General features: G+C 37.8%; 1 protein-coding gene across 2 annotated transcripts in view; it reads left to right on the plus strand.

Moving 5' to 3' along the window:
• CPQ (carboxypeptidase Q) overlaps window positions 1-20,789 on the plus strand; it is a 335,799-nt gene that overhangs the window by 70,479 nt on the left and 244,531 nt on the right. The window lies entirely within an intron of this gene.

Genomic DNA, 20,789 nt, shown 5'->3' on the forward strand with positions numbered 1-20,789 from the left:
AGCAGTGGAGATGGTGGTTAGTGGTCAGATTTGGCTGTTTTGTAGGCATAGAATTCAGGATGTGCTGATGGATTGGATGTGGGAACAGAGGAAAATTAAGGATTCAGAGGTGATCGCTAGGTTTTATTTTCTTAATGGCACTTATTTTTATTGGAAACTATCTTCTTTCATTGTGTACTTTTTTGCTTTCTGTCCCCTCCACTGAGAGGAGCAACATTGCTTATTTTATCAGATACTGCCTAATCCTCAGTGTCTAGAGCAGGGCCCATTGCCTTGAATGAATACTTATATAAATATTGACTGAGTAGTTTGTATGGACCAGGCCTGCCCCAAGGCTTAGATACAGAGGAGAACAAGACAGAATCTCTACAGGCATGTAGCCTGCATTCTGGTGGAGGAGATAGACAATAAACATGTAAATTAAGTTGTCTCAGATTTTGGTAAGTGCTGTGTTGAAAAAAAAATCAAGAGCATGGTGCAGGAAAGATCTCTAGTTTTTCTATTGTTCTGCATATGTTCACTCGATTGTAACTTCTGTGAAAGCAAGGACTGGGTCCTATATTCTTTGTATAGTGCTAAGCACATAGTATGTACCCACAGGCCATGGGATAGTCATGCCCAGAAGCCATCTTTGGTTCCTGGTGGGCCTTAGGTCCCCTTTTGGTTATCTGTGCAATGTGACCAGCTAGAGAAGTAGGCTAACTCCCTCCTTTTTCATGTAGGTCAGCAACACTTAGACCCATGGACCTGTGACTGGACAGGCCTATAATTTAACTGCTCCCCTGGCTTTGGATTGTTAATAGGCACGGGAAGCCCACCTATGGATCTGCTATGCCACACACAGCCTTGCTGCAAATTTATCAGCAGATAGTGCCTGGAGGCCACTGGGAAGAATTAAATTTAAGGGAATAAACTTAGGCCAATAAAGAAGGAGTGCCAGAAAGCAGTGCCCAAAGGGATCTGAGGAGCATCTGCATGTTTATCAAAAAACAAAACAAAAAACCCCACCTCTTCCTCCTCTACTTAAGGAACATATTTAGACCTCTTATGAAGTCATTTCTTCCACAGTATCTGCTTTGAACAGAACATTTTCAAAAGAGCTTTATCTGCCCTTATGCAGTTTTTTCCTTGCATAAGGAATTATCCTTATGCACAATTAGGGGACTTTTTTTTTTTTACCTGGGTTATTGGTCCTCTGTCAAAATGCAAAGTGAAAAATGAAAAATCTTCCTGAACTGGGGTAAGCATGGAATGCTCTGGTACCACAGAATTGTGCACTTGTCCTTTTACAAACTACTGTAATACATGCTAGCCAGAACAGACTTTTTGGTTGTCAGATAGTCTATAAATATTTATTACGTGCTTCTTGAATAGTGGTTCTCCACTGGGAACTGTTCCTCAAGGTTTGCCTTTGTGTTACTTTTCCTGTCCCCGTGTTCCCCGTAACTCAAGATCGCTGACCCATTTAGCACCTTCAGGAGGAAAAGGAAAGGGAGGCTGATCGGAAAGCAGACTAAGAGGAGAGGGGCCATGAAAATGTTTATGCTGTGAAAAACAGCTTAGCATAATGCTAAGGAGACAGTAGATAACTCAATTCATAATTCAAAACTGATTGTTCAGTGAATTATGCACTGCAGTTTGAAGCTCTGACTGTTTTCTTGTTGACGAGCACCATAGTCTGAAGTCTTTTTATTTTGACTTAGGTCAAGACAAGTGTAGAGCACTGACCACGTGGGGACACTCTGCTAGGATTGAGGTAGGATACTGGGATCCGTCTAGTCTTCAGGGGCCTCGGTGTCGAGTGCAGAGAAGATGTGTACATGAAGACTGTGTGTCAAGGAAGATTACGCTAAGATTCATAAGAGAAATGTGAAGTCTTGTGGGAATACAGGGGAGGGAGACACTTCTTGGAGGAATCCAGGCCTGGCTAGGAATCCTTCTGCACACTTTATCCCAGCTCCTAATTTTGAGTGTTCCTCTTGGATTATTAGTTTTCTCTAGCTTGTGGCAGGCCTCATCAAGCTTGGTATGTGTGTCTGTGTTTGCTTTTATCAGATAATCTTCTACCTACTTTGAGTTTACCCTTTGTTTCCAATTCCTTGCTTAACTTCAGCATTCTTTGCACATAGGGTCAACTATTCAGAATGTTACTCCTTTGTTTCCTACCCAAATGAAGATCACTGATGCAAAATTGTATTAGCAAAATGGATATGACTGAAGTCACCACTGCTGGGTAGTTCAGAAGAAGAAATCTCCCACTCCCTCTACTCCTCCCAGCTTCTTTCCTTCTATTCTATCAAGGCAAATAGGTTGCTAGCTCACTGATTTCCCAGCTGTTGTAATCAAGTGCCTCCTTTTCTGTGATGCAGAAAGCTGTGTGTATCTCTCTACTTCCAAGGTGACTGGTTTTGAGAATTACTTTTAAAAATAGGCAGTTTTGAACAATACACATAAATATTTTCCTTGACTCCTCCTGCCAACCACTGTATCCAAGTCAGTATTCTTAGATGTAATCACTGATGTGAGTTAGAAGTATATTCTTCCAGATTTATTTTCCATGCATTGACATGTGTGTGTACAAGTGTTATGTGAATGTGTAGTTCTATGTTTTTTCTATCAACTCAGTTTGTAGTCTTTTTACATCAGTATGTGTAGCACTACTGCATTGCTTTTATTTTTCATTTTCCCCTCATGATAGTCATATATGTTTTTCTAACTCTTTGTATGCCTTATAATTTTTGCTTGAATTCCAGACATTGTTTTGAAAAGCTGTGGAAGCTTCATAGGTTTACCTTTCCTCTGCTATACAGATTAAGTTCAGGGACTGAGTACCTTAATGCAAGCATATATTATGTTGTGTCAGAATAGGTTAAAATTTCATTAAGACTCAATCTACTTCCAGTTCTCCCTATTTTTGGAACATGGCCCTTCAGGGCTTTCAGTCAAAAGCCCAGTGGATCTTTGAATCCTTAGCACTAAGAGAATGCAGAATTTCTGGTCTGCTTTTGAGAAACCTTGGCTTAGTTCTTTAGTTTTCTGCCAGGGAGCTTTAGAAGATGACCAAAAAAAAACTTGCTGGGGAGACCAAGTCTGTGGTCAGGGCCCCTCACATTTCCAAGTTTGTTACTGAAGTTCAAACGGCTGCCAGAGGACCTGTTAGTTTCTCAGTCCCAGCAGCTGCACTCTGCCCAGGCCTATTCTGATTCTGTCTTCCTGATCCTCTAGAGTGACAGGTGTCCCTACAGGTAGCTGCATATACTCAGGCCACCTCTGAAATCTTTTCTTTCTGGAATTTTACTTTTTTGTAGTCCTCTTTGCTGTAGTGACTCTAATATTTTTAAATATAACTATTTTTATAGTTTATTTGACTTTTCTTATTGTTTTAGTGGGAATGTTGGCCTGCCATGAACAACTCTATACTCGGAAGTAGAACTTGCTCTTATTGTTTTTAGCTTCTACAGATTATTTCATTGCATGGTATATTATGTTCTGTAGTTTCTTTAGTCATTCCCCTGTTTATGGACATGCTGAGTATTTTAATTTTTTACTTTTATAGTCTTGCGATTAAAAGTCAAGTACATGCATGTTTGTGCATTTATTTATTTATGGCAATTACTAATATCTGGAATTTCTGGATTGAAAAATATGGAGTTTTAATTTTAATGGAGATTGCTGAATTGTCCTCCAAAATGATATACATTTGAATCTCGGGGTGGAGACTTTCTCTCAACTGGACCAATGCTTTTTAGGTCAGTGTCTGATCTAATTGCTTGAACCTAGTACCAAATAGTTTTCCTAGGAACATGCGGAGGCCTAGTAACTCTTTCAGAGATGCTGAGCACACTGAGGGCTTACCTGCTATGTTGCCCAGGTTACTATGACCCCAGCGCTGTCCTGAGGACACGTTCAGTACTTTCACAATGTGTTAGATGATCCTGTGCTGGATTATAAGAGTTCAAAAAATTCTGTAAGACGCCAAGGGAGTGATGTAAGCACTGACGAGACATTCAGTAGAAAAAACCAAATCACCAAGAATAGCATGTTTTCAATACAGGCAGTTTCCCATTTGAAAAGCTTAGCTATGATTGCACTGAGAGAATACTGCTTCAACGCTGTGGGGCCTGCTCTTTGTTCATCTGACTGATTTCCCCATGTGCATGCTATAACATCAGTCCTTTGGATTATTTCCTCAGTGTGTTTGAATACCTTTTGAGATCCCCTCAAGCTCTTTGGCCTTTTCTTGGCAGGACATGGAGAGTAGTAGGAAAGTAGTCTTTTCTAGGCACTTATTAGTGTCAAGCAGTGGGAAGGATTGAAGCTGGTGAACTTGGGGTGTGAAATGTGTTCAGCCTATAGGAGCTCCTCCTATTCATAGGATAGATCTGCTGAGATAGTTATCTTGGGTCTCCTTTCACTCCAGGATAGAATTAACCTCCTGGCTGAATAGGTAGGAAATAGGATAAATCTCAGGCATCTGGACACTGAACCTAAAATTCTAAAGGAAAATTTCTTATTCTTTTCCCCTTTGCAGTCACTTTAGGCAATATACATACACTCTCAATGGTACTGAGACAAAACACTGTAATGCTTATTTTCCATTATAGTAAATGAATCATCAATGTGCATTTTCTGGTAATAAATACTTGTTTACTTTGAATGAAAATGTTTGAATTTGGATATAATGATGTCCGTTTAATTTTTTGAAGTATAGTGAGGGAGGGGTCAGAAGGAAAGCAGGCCCTTCAGGACTCATTCATTTATTCACTCTTCATTTGCAGTTACGAAATCCCTACCAAGCATTAAACCTCAGGCTTTGGACTGGTGATCGGAAATGAATAAGGCTGTGATATTTTTATTGGTCCTGTGACATAAAAATTGCCTAGATTGAAATCTAAGCCAGCATGAGCCTTTTAGAATTTAGAAAATAGAAACCAAACAAAAATACTCCAGTTAGCAGCAAAATTGTATTACCAGTTGTGTGAGAAAATACTCTTCTTTTAACCAGTACTTTAGAATCTTATGACTAAGACTAAGCAGAAAATTGGGAAGAACAGCAAAGAGGCAAGAAGTTCATGAAATGGGGACAAAGCTGAGAGGACAAAATTTGAACAGAAGGAGGAAAAGCAACAAGAATTGAGCAAGGTTTTTTAGGTCACTGGGATCTTCTATTTCCTAATCAGTACATTATGACCCAGAAGATATAAAGACATGATGACGATATCTCTGGGTATGATAAGTGCTTCCATTCTTACTTCCCTTTGCTAATTCTGGCATCAGAGTTGTTGCAGAAAATATGCTCAACAGTGTATGGAGATACATCTTAAACAGGTGTGTTTATTCTTAACCAAACTTGATATGTTTAAATTCCGGTCTAGTTACTTAACACAAATTAGATGATTACCCCAAATGCCCAGCACCCAGTGCTCCCCACACTGGGGATGCACGTGACAAACACATTGGTCCAGCACTCTGGGAGTGAGAAGCCTTGAGGATGGGCAAGCTGGGATACACTCAACCATGTTGTAAAATAAGATATGATTAAGAGTTTAAAGAAATGAAAACCAAATGCTATGGATGTTCAGATAGGACAGTACTTCTGGTTGTTGAGAATTGAGAAGAGGGAGGGATATAAACAAATTAGAGAAGTTTTCATGAAGAGGAGGGTATTTTAACTGATCATGGGAGATGATTTGAATGTCAACAATTGATGAATATCAACAGAGATGGAGGATGTGGACATTACTGGTGAGGAAACAGCAGGAGCAAAGTCATAAAGAAGGAGAGCTTGTCTGATGACTGTCCCTGTGTAATGAATGGGATAGGGGTAGGGATGGAGAGTGCAGAGAAACAATGTACTCCGGGCTCACACAGGACATCTTCATATCCCTTCTACTGATAAATATGGACTAGACCCATGCTACCTGACCTATCTCAATCTCAGATTCTCCATTTTTAAAATGAGGACAATATTATTATAATAATATTGATTTTGCTTTTTTGTCTATTTTGATTTTTTTTTTTTGGTGAAGATTGGTTATAATCTATTTAAACTCTCTGGCTCCTAATAAATGGAAACCAATATTATAACAAATAGACTGTCTCAATTTTGGATAATGGTATTAGATAAGACAAGTAGTCTATAGTCAACTTTTAGATGATCTTAAGGAGCTAGTTTAAAAATATAGACTTTAATTTATATATAGGGATAGGGGAGCCATTGAAAAATTTTGAACAGGGAATGATGTGATTTAAGTTTAGAATTTAAAATTTTATACTGATAGCAATGCTTATGCCAGATTCATTGTAGAATGTAAAAGAACAATTAGAAAATGGAGAATGGTGTCAGACACTGCTAGTTACATCCAAGTATCTATTCTTTCTTCCTTCACTGTAATAAAATCCCTGATTCTTAGCTGTACATTTGGCCATCTAAAATAAGAACTGTATTTCCCAATTTTCCTGTGGCTAGGTGTAGCTATGAGACTGTGTTCTCACCAGCAGTATCATGCAGCATGCCTAGAAGTTTCCTGGAACACAACCTTTTCTTCCATCACTTTTCTTATGTCAGTAATCTACCATCTTGGTCTCAGTCTAGTTCTAGCTACTCATTTGGATCCATGGATTGTCATTATAGACCTAGACTGAATTTCACCAGACTTCTCCATGAGAGAGGATTAAACTATCTTGAAGCCACTGAGACTTTGAGATTCTGTTATTTGCTATAGAATCTAATTCTAGCCAAGAGATAGGAATGGGAATATGAATGGGAGCTTAGTTTCTAGGAGTTCAAGCCAATATCAATAAAGGAAGCAAGTAGGAAGATGGTCCTTTTGGCTTGGGGTCCATTCCAGGTGGAGATGTTAGATGATTAGCAACCAGTGTTAGGAGCCTGGAAGAGACATTGGAGTGGGAGATTACAGACTTGGAGTGAGAAACAGGCCTCTAAGTAGCTCTGATAATTGACTGTATTGGAGGGGATGAAATTTCCAAGGGAGAGGAGTGTGGAAAGAGTGTAAAAAATTAAGTGCAAAAATATGAAGGCTGACCCTCAGTGAGGTCTCTATTCATAGAGGATAAAGAAGCAAGAGAGATAGTAAAGTGGGGTAGGAGATGCATGGCGATCGTGAGGGGTCAAAGAAAGAAGGATTGAGACTGAATTGGAGAAGTTTATTTCTTTTGGACCTGGCAGGAAATGTGCAAGAAGAAAAGGAATTTCCAGATTTCCCATAATTAAGGATATATGAATTATATGTGTTTGTTAATGGATAAAATCCTATTTCATTGAATTTTTCAGGAAGGACTTTGATCCCAGACCATAGAGTTGTGTTCTGCTTTTAAGAGCTTTGGTTAGGCTCTTCTCAGTCAGTAGATACATACCAAACTATCTCAATGAGAGAATTACTGAAGAGTTCCATGGAGGAGGATGGTCTTGATTAGAAAGTCATTTAATGGGTTTAAAGTTGTGAGCAGATGATCATGCTGCTTAAGCAACAGACCATGAAGACTGAGAACTCGTGAATGGTTTTGGTATTGGCACCAAATAAAATTAATAAGAAATTGGATTTGACACATTATAATAGCATACATAATTATCTTTGAACTTTATGATAATGCTTGTCTAGTAACAGGCCATAACTGGTAATACTCAGTATTTTGCCTGGATATACACCAGAAATTTATTGGGATAGCTGTAAGAGAGAATAATGAGAAATATGAGGGAAAGGAAGGTTTGTGCTAAGAGGAGGGGAGGAGGGATGGGGAGGAAGCGGGCACTGTTCCTTCCTCTCTCACTTCCTAACTAGGGGGAGCCCTAACTTATCCTAGGGCAGGAGGCCTAAAGTGACTTGCCCCCAGTTGAGCACTTAGTGTGACTCATTGCACCATTTCCCACCCTCCATGCCAGCAAATCTGCCAGCTGTATTCTCTCATTTGGAAAAGATGGAAGATACCACTGTCTGTGGTTCCCTGATTTCCTAAAATGTCTTCAAGACTTTATGCGCCGCCCAACCCAAAACTTTTCTTCCCCTGACCCCAACAGGAGAGGAGGAGGCTACAGCCCTTCAGTGATTATAGTTATCTACACTCATCAGGAGTTAAAGGGGCCGGTCTGTGTTTATAAAGGTTACAGGTATCTGAGACAGGGTGTTGTCCTGACCAGCAGTATACAAAACACTTGCATGTTCCATGTTTTCAAAGATGAAACATTGCAGAGTATAGGACCGTAAGATACCTCAAAAAGTCACAAGCCATGGTAACAAAATATCACATTTACTGTTATATCTTCCAAACCCAGAAGAGTGCTTAAAATATTTGCTGAATGGATTTTGGGTAAATATTCTTATTTCTGTAATATTTAAAATGTCACCCAAAATCTAACCTGTGCTCTGTATTTTCAAACATAAGGGAAGGAACACTAATAGCTAATTGGAGGAATGGGATGGGAGATGAGGCATAGCATGGGGAGAGGAGTGAGAGCTAGCATGTCTTCCCCAAAAAATATTCGTTGTAGGTACTGGCAAAATCTTGGTTCATATTTCAGTTCCTTTAACACTTAAAAAATGTCTATTTTTGAGAGAGAGAGAGAGAGAGAGAGAGAGAGAGTATGACTACAAGCATGGGGAGGGGCAGAAAGAGGGAAACAAAGGATCCGAAGTGGGCTCTGTGCTGACAGCAGAGAGCCTGATATGGGACTTGAACTCATGAACCATGAGATCATGACCTGAGCCAAAGTTGGGTGCTTAACTGACTGTACCACCCAGGCATCCCAGATTTTCGTTCCTTTAATTGTTAATTGTGCGATATAGGGCAAATTACTTAAATTTGAGCCAAAAGTGTCTTCATTTTTAAAATTTGTGTAGTGTTACCCACCTTTTATGGTCTTATAAAAGTAAAGAAGATTTATGAGAATCTTCTTAGTAAATTCTAAGTGACAATTCAAATGTTGTATATAATTATTGAAACTAAAAGCAATAGTAATAATAATAATTGGAGCACTGCTGGGAGTGGGGTCTGTGGAGGAAGGCATGAGTGGAATGCTTACATGGACTATACTGGCTTTGGGCCTCTGGATATATAGGAAGGAAGGTGGTTCCAAACAGAATAGTAATGATGGCTGCTATTTTAAATTTCAGTGTGCCAAGCATTCTGTATAAGCTGTTTTGCAGACTCACCGACACTCTGAGCTGGATATTATCTCCATTTTACAGATGAGAAATCTGAGGCTGAGCCTCATTATGAAAGCTACTGTAGGTCACACTGTTAGTGTCAAAAATGGATATGACCCCCGGTTTCTCTAGTTTGTATGGTGACCATCCCTCTCCAGGATTCAGTGTAGAATCAACATTTCCTTGAATGACAGCTGAGCTCTGTCCACTTTGAATACTTCAAAAGGCCAGCTCTCCTACTCAGTGAGACCCTGTGAGTCAGCCTGGACTAGAGAGGCAGGTGTGGAGAGTATGCCACCATCGTAAGTTGGCTCTGTCTTGGGGGAGGAGAGAGGAGGAGGCTCTGCTGAGCTTTGACTTAGTTTTGAGCAGCCCATAGATGATGTGCTGAGATACCCAGGTGTCTCTTTCCTTGACAAGTGCATGCAAAAGGAGCCCAGTGGGACCCTTTCTGGTGCTTGTGGTCGATATGCTACCCTGTGGAGGGTGGCCACTTATTGAATTCCTATTCCGCTCAACTTCAGTTCATTTGACTCCAGAGGAGTTGCAACATGCCCTTGCCTCTTAATCTGGGCTTTCTGTAGAGTTGCTGTGTGACTGATTCTTTGTCAGACTTAGTTAGAAATTCAGATGATATCGATTTTAAATGGATCCATGGAGTCTGAGAACAGTTAGAGTACAGATGAGAAAGTGAGGTTAAATTTTTCTTAAATTTAAGCTGTCTGTGTTAAACTCATCATCTCCTAGTAATGGACATCATTATGGAAATAATAACATATCTTACGCATCCACCCGTCAAACATTTATTAAAAGCCTACCATATATTAGTGTGCTTACAAAGTGCTAGGCATATAGAGATAAATATATGAACAATGCTTGTTCTAGAGTAGGATGGAGAGCCTGAGGGTGGTATTCGGGTTTGTCAGGGAAATACATGCTCTGTAAGCTTTTGCAAAAGTGTGAATTTTTTTTTCCCTTAGAGGACAGGAATTGCATTTGTTTTGTTCATAGATTATAGTGTATCTTCACAGAATCTAGCACAGAATATGACTTAGCTAATTACCCAAGACATTTTGTGAGTTGACTTAATATTTTAAGTATTTTAAGTATTATATTCTTATAATATATTACTGATGTTTCCACTTACATGACCAAGTGGCCAGAATGAGTTCATTCAACCCATAAGTCCTTTTTGCTGCTTTTAGTGTGCTGGAAATTTTGGTTGCCAAAGTCAACCTGGTAGCCAAATGTTTACATTTTGGTAATTAATGATTGCACTTAGTCACAGATTTGATGAGTGATTTATTTTTAATAAAAGTGGAAGTTTCGTGACATGCTCAGCAAATCTGTTGGCAGTTTTAAGACATTACACCAGGTTGCTTAGGAAAATTTCCCAGCACATGAGACCTATTAGATTATATAATATTCTTGCAAGGCAACTAGGAAAATAATCTTTAAAATTATTTCTATTTTGCTATTTAAAAGCAGAAATTACCTGAGAAGGGGGGAATTGGTTAGATATTTGATAGTGGTTTTTTTGTAATTCAAAGAAGTAGTAGATTTTGATTTCTCCCAAAAGTTAAATTATAGTTCTAAAAGTAGAAATAATAGTTTCCATTTGATTACTAAATTTTTTAGAGTTGACTTACCTATTTTTTGATGATTTTAGTTACCCCTTCCTTTTGAAATTCAAACTCTAAGTTTAAGGCTATATCTCAATATAGTGTTTATGAAATGGGTTAAAGCTTAGGGAATGTTCCAGTGCAATCTAAACCCACACTAAGTACCAGAGGTTTTATGTTTGAAAAGGTTTTTAATCAGCGATGGATTTGGAATTATTGCCAGGTGATTTTTGAATCTTTAGGCCTAGTCCTTATGAATACATTATCCAGATGTTTATAAAATGCCATTCTACTAATGTCCTGTTTATACTTTGACTTTGTGGTAAAGAAATACATTTGCCTACTTCAAAGTACCAGATGAAACTATTTTACATCAACTAAATATTATACTTGAGCTGTTCAACAGCCCTGCACCCTCACTCCGTCTGCCTTAAAGGGACTTATTTTCTATCATCCCCTATTTTCTCCATGACATATGACAAGAATCCAGCCTGTTTTGTGGAATTTTGTGTGAATACTAAGTCCTTGGTAATGCTTCTTATATTCTTTTCTAGCTTTTCTACTTTCCCCCAAATGGATCCTCTCTTGGAAATAAGTTTTATTTCTCAATTTTTAAAGCCAGATTATTAATTGAAACGATGCAATATGAATAGAGGAACACCCACTAATTCCACAAACCCAGCAGCAGAATCTAATCCTTTGAAAAATCTGTCTTCTTTACTTATCACTATTAATCAGTTTAAGATGACTTAGAAAGGCATATTGGGAGAAAGAAGTAGAAAAAAAGAAGAGAATAAAGCAGTATTAAAGCTGACATTTTATATTCAGGTTTGGAAGGAAAAAAAGAATCCTCTTCTACCTTTTTTAATCTATTTTTTTAAGTAGTTTTGCTGCATAAATTTACATACACACTATTGGGGTTGGAGTATATACACAATTTTGAAACATGTTTTAACCATTTTCTGTGTCATGACATACCCTTCAAAGTATGGTGCCTAATGGCTGCAGAAGTATTTGCGATGACTTTACCATCCTTTATTTGAACTTTCCTATTTTTATGGTGCCAGATCTCAGTCCCACGGTGATTCACATCCACCCTTTTTCATCATTGAGCCCCTCTCGGCTCACTATGGTACTAATTCGTGCTGGTCACCAAACAGTTCTGGCTCTTTACTTTCTACACATAAAAAAGGCCTGCACTTTCTGGGACCATTGGGTTTTGGTGAGACATGTGACTTTATCTAGCCAATGAGATGTAAGCAGAGCTTTAATTATTGATGAGAGATCTTCCAGAGTGCTTTTCTCCCTGCCACAGTAAGCAGCAATGTTCCAGAGAGTTGAGCTCCATTAACCTGAATCCCGGAGGAGGGAGAGGCCGAGGTGAGCACCCCAAAGAACTGGGATGGATAGGTAATGCGAGCAGAAAATAAAGCTTTATCTTGGGAGTTCCAGTCAAAGATGGCAAAAAGGAGGCTCCTAAACTCATCTTCTTCCACATACACACCAAATCAGCAGCTCCACATGGAGCAATTCCCTCTGAAAGAAACTAAAAAACCAGCTTAGTGACCCTACAGATCAGACATCAAGAAAACACCCTCACTAAAATGAGTAGGAAAGACTAAGACACACTCTCCCTATAAACCTCAACTCTAGTATAGAGATATGTGGTTGGAAGGTAATTCACAACCCCCAGCTTTTTCCTGAGGAGTGAAGTGTTTGGACCCAACATCGAGTGCCTTCAGCTTTTAAGACTTCCACCTGAGTGACAGGCCCTCATAACATCTCCCACTGAAAGCCAACATGACTTCTGTACGTGAGACCTATAGCAAAGAAAAAATTCTGAAAGGGCTTGTGAGGACTCCCTGTGGCTGTCCACCTCAGCCTCAGCACAGAGGGAGTAGATAGAAATACGGATGTCTCAGGGTTTCTCTGAAGGAGTCCTATTTGCATATTTTAAAAGCTCCTGATTGAGGTTCAGCCTTCTAAAATACGTTTAGGGGTTGATTGCAATCCTCCCCAGAGACCGATGAAGGAGGAGGCACCATCTTGGCATTCCCCCAGTCCACATCACTGTTGTCTCCCTGGAAGCTGCTTGTGCACACATCTGGCACCCCAGCTTTTGTCGCTGCCACTCAGGATACATCCTTGGATTGCCTGGCTCTAGTGACCAGCAGGAACTGATTTATTTTTTAATTAAAAAAAAATCAATTCCAGTACAGCTAACACACAATGTTGTATTAATTTCAGGTGCACAATATCGTGATTCAACAATTTTATACATTACTCAGTGCTCATCATGGTAAGAGTATTCTTAATCCCTTTTACCTATTTTACTTATCACCCCACCCATCTCCCCTCTGGTAACCATCTGTTAAGTCTCTATAATTAAGAGTCTGTTCTTTACTTTGTCTTTTTTTCTTTGTTCATTTGTTTTACCTCTTGAATTTCACATGAGTGAAATCATATGGTGTCTGTTTCTGACTGACTTATTTCACTTACCATTATACTCTCTAGTTCTCCCCATATTTTTGCAGATGGCAAGATTTTATTCTTTTTGATGGTGAATAATATTCCATTGTATAGATATACCACATTTCTATTCATTCCTCTATTGATGAACACTTGAGCTGCTTCCACAATTTGGGTATTGTAAATAATTCTGCAGTGAACACAGGGGTGCATATATTTTTATGAGTTAGTGTTTTTTTTTAATTTGGTTAAAAATCCTAGAGTTGAAACACTGGATCATAGGGTAATTCTCTTTTTAATTTTTTGACAAAACTCTGTACGGTTTTACACAGTGGCTGCACCAGTTTGCATTCCCACCAGTAGTGCAGGAGGGTTCCTTTTTCTCCACATCCTTAACAAGACTTGTTTTTTGTGTTTTTGATTTTGGCCATTCTGACAGGTGTGAAGTGATATCTCATTGTGGTTTTGATTTGCATTTCCCTGATGATTTGTGATATTGAGCATCTTGTCATTTGTGTGCTGGCCATCTGTATGCCTTCTTTGGAGAAGTGTTTTTTCATGTCTTCTCCCATTTTTTTAGGGATTATTTATTTTTTGGTGTTGAGTTGTGCAAGATCTTCATATATTTTGGATATTATCCTTTATCTCATATGTCAGTTGCAAATATCTGCTCCCATTTGGTAGGTTGTCTTTTGGTTTTGTTAATCATTTCCTTTGCTGTGGAGAAGCTTTTCATTTTGATGTGGTCCCAATCATTTATTTTTGCTTTTACTTCCCTTGCCTTAGGAGACATATCTAGAAAAATGTTGCTATAGCCAATGTCAGAGAAATTACTGCCGTGTTCTCTGCTAGGATTTTTATAATTTCAAGTCTCACATTTAGGTCCTTAATCCATTTTGAAGTTATTTTTGTGCATGGTGCAAGAAAGTAGTCCAGCTTCATTCTTTCACAGGTTATCTGTCCAGTCTTCCCCACATGAGTTGAAGAGACTCATTTTCCCATTGCATATTCTAGCATTCTTTTCAAATAATAATTGACCATTTAACTGTGCCTTTATTTCTGGACTCTATTCTGTTCCGTTGATCTATGTATTTATTTATGTGCCAATACCATACTGTTTTGATTACTATAGCTTTGTAATGTAACTTGAAATCTGGAAGTGTGATACTTCCAGCTTTGTTCTTTTTTAAGATTGCTTTGGCTATTTGGAGTCTTTTGTATTTTCATACAGATTTTAGCATTATTTCTTCTAATTCTGTGAAAAATGCTGTTGGTGTGATAGGCTGTGGCTAATAGAGATTGCATTAAATTTGTAAATTGCTTTTACATTTTAACAATATTTATTCTTTTTTTTAATATTTCTTTATTTATTTTGAGAGAGAAAGAGAGTGCCAGCATGCATGATCCAGGAAGGTCAGAGAGAGAGAGAGAGAGAGAGAGAGAGAGAGAGAGAGAGAATGATAATGAGAATGAGAATCCCAAGAGTCCAATATGAGTTCCATCCCATGGCCCTGAAATCACAACCTGAGCCAAAATCAAAGTCAGATGCTCAACCAACTGAGTCATCCAGGTGCCCCAACAATATTTGTTCTTTCAATCCATGAGCATGGAATATATTTTTTAAACTTTCTAAATGTCTATTTTTGAGAGAGAGAGACACAGAGTGTGATCAGGGGAGGAGCAGAGAGAGAGGGAGACACAGAATTCAAAGCAGACTCCAGGTTCTAAGCTGTCAGCACAGATCCTGATGTGGGGCTCAAACTCATGATCTGGGTGATCATGACCTGAGCTGAAATTGGACACTTAACTGACTGAGCCACTCAGGCACCCTGCATGTAATATTTTTCCATCTGTTTGTGTCATCTTCAATTTCTTTCATCAGTGTCTTATAGTTCTCAGAGTGTAGGTCTTTCACCTCCTTAGTTAAGTTTATTCCTAGATATTTTAAGATTTTTGGTGCAGTTTATAAATAGTATTATTTTCTTAATATCTCTTTCATCTGTTTTATATTAGTGTATAGAAATGTAATAAATTTTTGTATATCAATTTTATATCCTACAACCTTATTGAATTAATTGATCAGCTATAATAGTTTTTTGGTGGAGTCTCTAGAGTTTTCTATATCTAGTAGCATAGTGTAAATTTTATTTCTTTTTTACCAGTTTGGTTACCTTTTATATCTTTTTATTGTCTGATTGCTGTGGCTAGAACTTTCAGTACTATGTTTAATAAAAATGGTGAGAGTTAACATCCTTGTCTTGTTCCTGACCTCAGGAGAGAAGCTCTCAGTTTTTCACCATTGAGTATGATGCTGACTTTGTCAAATACTTTTTCTGCATGTGTTGAAATAATTATATGGTTTTAATCCTTTCTTTTGTTGATGTGATATATTGTGTCGATTGATTTACAAATATTGAATGCTTGCACCTTTGTATCCCAAGATTAAATCCCACTTGATCATGGCAAATGATTTTTTTCATGAATTGTTGGTTTCAGTTTGCAAATATTTTATTGAGGGTTTATATATATATATATGTTTATCAGAGATATTGGCCTGTATTTCTTTTTTTGGTAGTGTCTTTATCTGGCTTTGGTATCAGAATAATGCTGGCCTCATAGAACGAATTTGGGGGCTTTTCTTCCTCTTCTATGTTTTGGAATAATTTAAGAAGAATAGCTATTAACTGTTCTTTAAATGTTTGGTAGAATTCACTTGGGAAGTATTCTGGTCCTGGACTTTTGTTTGCTGTGAGTTTTTGACTTCTGAGTCAGTTTCATTCCTGGTAATTTATCTGTTCAAATTTTCTATTTCTTCTTCTTTTTTCTTTATTCTGAGAGGGGGAGGAGAGGGGAGGGAGAGAGAGAGAATCCCAAGAAGGCTCCATGCTGTCTGAACAGAGCCCACCTCAGGGCTCAGTCCCACAAATTGTGAGATTATGACCTGAGCCCAGATCAAGAGTTGGATGCTCAACTGACTAAGCCACCCAGCTGGCCCTCTATTTCCTCTTGATTCAATTTTGGGTGGGTTACATGTTTCTAGGAATTTATCCATTTCTTCTAGGTTGTCCAATTTGTTGACATATAATTTTTCATAATATTTTTTCATAATCTTTTGTATTTCTATGGTGTTTGTTGTTATTTCTCTTCTTTCATATATATATATATATGTATATATATATATATATAATATATATAATGTTTATTTATTTATTTTGAGGTGAGGGAAGGACAGAGAGAGAGGTCAAAAGATAATCCCAAGCAAGCTCTACCCTGTCCAACGTGGAGCTTGATCCCATGATGGTGAGATCATAACCTTAGCCCAGACACTCAACTGACTGAGCCACCCAGGTGCCCTCCTCTTTCATTTCTGATTTTGTTTGAGTCCTCTCTCTTTCTTCTATTTTTTTTTTTTCCTGATGAGTCTGGCTAAAAGTCTATCAACTTTGTTGATCTTTTTAAAGATCCAGCTCCTGGTTTCTTGATCTGTTCTATTGTTTGTTTTTTTAGCTTCTATTTTGGCAGGACCTGCTTTTGCCAGGACCACAGATCTTTGGCAAACAAAGAAACAATTCTTACTCAGTGATCTCCTCAAGGTTAAATACATAGGTAGCAGATACAAAAATTTATCTACTGTTCTTTCCCAGAAGGAAGTCTATTTGAATATTTGAAAAGCTACTGCCTGAGAGCCTAAATTCCAGTCAGCCCACATCTAGATGATAACAGAGATCCTCCCTTTGGAATGTTGACAAGTCTTAGCACACACTCAACTACAGGGAGCCACTATGAATAAAGATGGCAGCATGGACATTCACAAAGTTTTGAGAGAAAACCAAAAGTTCAGGCCAGCTAAATGATAAGATTCACCTCCTACACGAGACCACTCCCTCACAACTGGGAGAGGTAGCTCTTTTATCTAATGTGCAGAAACCTACAAAGAGTGTTAAGGAAAATGAAGAAACAGAAGAATATATTCCAAACAAAAGAACAAGATAAAACTCCAGACATAGACCTTAATGAAAAGTTTATATATGATTTACTTGATACAGAATTGAAAACAATGGCCATTGAAATGCTTACTTGAGGTCAAGAGAACAATACATGAAACAAAGTGAGAATTTCAACACAAAGATAGAGAATATAAGAAAATACCAAACAGATATGAAAGGTAGAGTAACTGCACTGAAAATTTTAAGGAGAAGTTTAATATCAGACTAGGTTAAGCAGTCTTGACTAGTCTTCAAGACACAGTAGTGGAATTCATTCAGTCAGAGCAGCAAAACGAAAAGTGAATGAAAGAGACATAAAATGGTTTAAAGGACTTATGGAATACTATCAAGAGGACCAGTGTTCTCATTAGAGTGGTCCCAGAAAGAAAAGAAAGAGAGGAAGGTGCAGAATGCTTATTCAAAGAAATAAAGGCTGAAAATTTCCCTAACCAGGGGAAGGAAACAGACATTTGGATCCAATGAGCCCAGAGAGTTGTTGCTCTGTAGAATAAGAATCCAAAAAGACCTACAATGAGAAACATTATAATAAAAATAGCAAAAGTTAAAGTCAAGAAAAAAAACCAGCTTTTTATGTACAAGGCAACCCCAGTAAGACTATCAGAAGACATTTCAGCACAATCTTTGCAGGCAGTAAGGGAATATGTATAATTAAAATTTGTGAAGAGAGAAGAACTTAAATCTTCTCACCAAAGCCAACCAAAACCAAAACAAAGGTGAATATGTGAGGTAATGGATGTGTCAATTAGCTAGATGAAGAGAATACTTTCACATTTGTCAATTATACATCAAAGAAGCTGAAATAAAAAATCTATTATTTAAGGAATATAATCATAGGGGCTGCTTGTTATCATAATGTAATTTCACCTATCTTGGCTGATACACTGATCATATTTATTTAGATTGGGAATCTAGCTTAGACCTTGTGATTATCAAGTGGACCCATACTCCCCTTCATTTCCATGAATTATAGGCACCCTCAGATTCCAAACAATGGGGAATATTTCCCCCTGCCCATCTATTTTCAAAGTGTTTCTGTAGCTGACTTCAGGCATATTTGATAACTCATATCACATACAAATATAAGTGTTCATTTCTTTGTTCTTATAATATTAGCCCTGTCCATATTTTTTCTGTCACTCTGACAAAAGTCAGTAGCATCTTTAAGATAAAGGCATTTTAAAGCCCATATTTCATAACTGTATAAAAATAAGAAAATTTTAAAGAAAAAAATGCTGTCATTTCTCCTGCCATCTAATCTTATTCCTTTGATCCTATATTTCTTTCTATTCTTTGTGCATAAAACTTCATATTGCTTGTCATAGTTTACAAAGATTTTGTCATTTTCTGTATATTGTCAAAAATTTTAATTATTTTATATACTTCATAATTAACATTTTAATGGCTGAGAATACCCCATTGAAATTGAATACCATAATTTATTCCACAATTTCCTTATTGAGCTTTTAGGTTGCTCCCATTTTTCAAAAGAAATAGTATTGAAATAAATCATTTTAAACAAATATGCTAGACCACATACATCTAATCAACAGTATTGTGTACATAGCTTCTAAGTCTAAACACATGTTCTAACACAGGTGCCATTGATATAAACATCTCTGATACTTCTTTTTTGAGGTTGTCTTTAAAGCCAGTTGATAAGCTACACATTTAGCTATCATTTCCCAGCCAACCAATCTTCAACAAAGCAGGAAAGAATATCCAATGGAAAAAAGAGAGTCTTTTCAGCAAATGGTGCTGGGAAAACTTGGCAGTGACATGCAGAAGAATGAAACTAGACCAGTTTCTTACACCATTCACAAAAATAAATTTAAAATGCATGAAAGATCTAAATGTGAAACAGGAAACTATCAAAATCCTAGAAGAGAAAACAGGCAGTAACCTCTTTTATCTTGGCCACAGCAATTTCTTACTAGGCATGTCTCTGAAGGCAAGGGAAATAAAAGCAAATGAACTATTGGGACCTCATCAAGAAAAAAAAAGCTAAGCTTCTATACAGTGAAGGAAACAATCAACAAAACTAAAAAGCAACCAATGGAATGGGAGATAATAGTTTCACATAACATATCTAATAAGGGTTAGTATCCAAAATCTATAAAGAATTTATCAAACTCAACACACACACACACACACACACACACACACACACACACACACATAATTATAATAACCCAATGAAGAAATGGGCAGAAGACATGAATAGACACTTTACCAAAGAAGATATCCAGATGGCTAACAGACACATGAAAAGATGCTAACATTACTCATCACCAGAGAAATACAAATAAAATACCACCTCACACCTGTCAGAATGGCTAAAATTAACAACTCAGGAGGGGCGCCTGGGTGGCTCAGTCGGTTAAGCCTCCGACTTCAGCTCAGGTCAGATCTCACGTTCGTGGTTTCAAGCCCCGCATCAGGCTGTGTGCTGACAGCTAGCTCAAAGCCTGGAGCCTGTTTCGGATTCTGTGTCTCCTTCTCTCTCTGCCCCTCCCCCTCTCATGCTCTGTCTCTCTCTGTATCAAAAATAAATAAAACACTAAAAAAAAAATTAAAAAAAAACAACTCAGGAAATAACAGATGTTGGTGATGATGTAGAGAAAGGGGAGCCTTTTTGCACTGTTGGTGGGAATGCAAACTGGTACAGTTACTCTGGAGAGCAATATGGAGGTTCCTCAAAAAATTATAAACAGAGTACCCTATGACCAGCAATTGCCCTACGAGGTATTTATTCGAAGTATATAAGTATGATGTTTCAAAGGGACACATGCACCCCAATGTTCACAGTAGCACTATCAACAATAGCCAAATTGTGGAAAGAGCCCAAGTGTGAAGAGGTAAAGAAGATGTGGTATTTATATATATATATAATGGAATATTACTCAGTGATCAAAGTGAATGAAATCTTGCCATTTGCAGCAATGTGGATGGAATTAGCGTGTATTATGCTAAGTGAAATAAGTAAGTCAGAGAAAGACAAATATATGATTTCACTCATGTGGAATGTAAGAAACAAAGCAGCTGAACATAGCGGCAAGGAAGGAAAACCAAGATAAAAACAGAGAGGGAGGCAAACCATAAGAGACTCTTAAATACAGAGAACAAACTGAGAGTTGCTGGAGGGGAGGTGGTAGAGGGATGAGCTAACTGGGTGATGGGCATTAAGGAGGGCACTTGTTGGAATGAGCACTGGGGGTCATATGTAAGTGATGAACCACTAGGTTCTACTCCTGAAACCAATACTATCCTGTATGTTAATTAACTTGAATTTAAATAAATAAATTTTTTAAAAGTCATTTCATTCTTTTATAGCATATCTTAGTTCTGGACTCTACATCATTTGTTCTTTGGTTCATATTTTGGCTGTTTCCAAAAATCAGTTCTAATTTTAAAATACCTAATTTCACCTCCATTTTGACTATTTGGAAGGCTGCCAAAATGTTCTGAAGGCAATTTTAGAGAGAAAAGTTCCAAAAATGTGTAGAGCAGTGGGCAATTACTGCAATAAC

The sequence above is a fragment of the Suricata suricatta genome, chromosome 15 (assembly GCF_006229205.1).
Source record: "Suricata suricatta isolate VVHF042 chromosome 15, meerkat_22Aug2017_6uvM2_HiC, whole genome shotgun sequence".
Classification (NCBI taxonomy): domain Eukaryota; kingdom Metazoa; phylum Chordata; class Mammalia; order Carnivora; family Herpestidae; genus Suricata; species Suricata suricatta.